Here is a 2,500-nt window from a genome sequence, read left to right as displayed (position 1 = left end):
CCCAGGGGCCCTCATGGTCCCTTTCCCCGGGGTCCATATGGTCCATAGTAACTGCAAGCTAAACTTTCTCAATTATAATAACGCGTGTTCGCATTTTTAATGAGCACTGTGGTCTGGTGGAGACGAGGATGGAGATTACCGTGGAAATAGAGGAAATGCGAAGAGCAGATGAGATTGAATTTTCGGCACGACTATGGGGCTTCCACATAGTCTTCTGCTAACATGTTTATTTTTCCACTATAATCTACCTTGTAGATTATAACACAATTGGCTTCAAAGATTTGTTAAGTTATACCATGAATTAAAGAAAGATCCTGGACTTCACCTTACGGAACAGAGAAAACAAATGAGTTAGTAATTATAGACAAGGTAGATTATAGTGGAAAAATGAAAATGTTATTAGAAGACGGGGGAACTTACGTACCCCTTAAAATCGTAATCCACCTAGACACCGAGATAGTAACCATCTCTTAGAGTACATAAACCGTGAGATATACATTTCTCGGTGTATGTGCTCTGAGAGATAACGTTCCTGTCGTCGTATATACTCTGAGAGAGAGATACTACACTTCTGTACCTGGAGAGAAGCACATCAGTTGGTGAATATACTTTGAGATATGTGTGTGAAAAAAAAAGACATATATACAACAGTTGGGTATCTCTGGAGTTGACTGAGACATTTCGCCTATACAGTAGGCTTCTTCAGCCTGCTGCATAGCTGAAATCCAATCTCTTCTTGTTTATATATCTTTTTCAACACATTTTCTGCCATTTAATGTGTCCTGTGCCTCACCTCACTCATGCTGCAGGTCGCCCGCACTCTCTGCTTAACATTAAACTATTTTAGCTTACTCTGTATTAGAACTGATGAGGTCATTCGTGGCGTAACCTTTCTTAAATAAATGTTCTGAATAGTACACAAATATCCTTTACCACAGTATGTCGGTATCACCGTAGCATTTACTACCATACTCTGGAAGGTACACGCTTCTTGGCGCACAACAATCACTGTGAACTTAATAACATAAGTTGTACATGAATGTACACGTGTCTAATTCTCGCACATGTGTCTAATTTTCATCATAAGAACATAAGAAAGGAGGAACACTGCAGTAGGCTTGTTGGTCCATACTAAGTAGGTCCTTCACAAATCTAACCCACTAACAGAATAAACACTACCCAAGCAATAAGCTTTGATAATTCTGTTTATTCACGTGTAAGTCGCATTCAGATTCATCCCCTCTCACTCATATATTTATCCAACCTAAATTTGAAACTACCAAAGGTTTTAGCTTCGATAACCCTACTAGGCAGACCGTTCCACTCATCAATTTCCAATCGCTTTTGTGATTTCTCACATTATCAAGGACCTGTTTTTGTCCACAGTGGTTGTTCTGCATATTGTGATATCACCTGTTTACTGGGATCTGATTGTATGTTTCTTGGTGTATATACCTTGAGAGTTATACATCTCTAGGTGTTAATGTCTCGAGAGGTACATAATTTTTTGTGTATATATACCCTGGTAGATGCACATCATACAGTGTATATGCCCAAAGAGGTACACACAAGCCACTGTATGTATACTGAAAGAAATACTTCAGTCAGAGACATACATTTGTTGAGATTTGTTGTGTATACACCGAAATACACACCTGTATATTCTGAGAGATACACACGTCTTGGTGTATATACATAGCATATCCTTACCACATAAACTCGTGTAGCCGTTATCTTCTCTACCCTTGGAAGAGTGAGTGATAATGCAGTGACCTTTCTATGACTGTACTAATACCGAAAGAGTCTAAGACAGTCAGTAGAATTGAACTGCTGTCAGACTAAGGTCAAGGTCACGGCTGAAAGGTCAAAATTAAGCTGCAATTGAAGAGTGAGCTCAAGTTTTTTTTTTTTTACTTTCCACTCACCCGGAGAGTGAAAAGTACGTATTGATGTTTGTCCGTGCACTAGCTATGACTTTCACTTGCTGTGGGTTCTATATTCGTGTTGCTATAAGCTATACACACCTGGCAATACGGAGAAATTTAAATATCTGCCAGGTAATTGTTGTGTTTGGTCAATGGTGACAGATGGTAAACACCCCAACGAATAGTAATAGTAATAGAAATTCCGTGCAATTTGCACGCATTAAGTGGCTCTTTTTTGCGTCCCATATGAAAGTAAGACCAGGTGTTAACCTCACACCTAGGTGCTTAGTGTGTCTTTTTGATGCCTTGACGTCTTGTGGTGAATCAGCTGGTGATGGTAAACACAGAGTAGGTGATGAATCAGCTGATGATGGTAAACACAGAGTAGGTGACGAATCAACTGATGATGGTAAACAGAGTAGGTGACGAATCAGCTGATGATGGTAAACACAGAGCAGGTGACGAATCAGCTGGTGATGGTAAACACAGAGTAGGCGACGAATCAGCTAATGATGGTAAACACAGAGTAGGTGACGAATCAGCTGATGATGGTAAACACAGAGCAGGTGACGAAT

Source organism: Cherax quadricarinatus, chromosome 5, assembly GCF_038502225.1.
Source record: "Cherax quadricarinatus isolate ZL_2023a chromosome 5, ASM3850222v1, whole genome shotgun sequence".
NCBI lineage: Eukaryota > Metazoa > Arthropoda > Malacostraca > Decapoda > Parastacidae > Cherax > Cherax quadricarinatus.
This window is presented reverse-complemented; position numbering follows the sequence as displayed.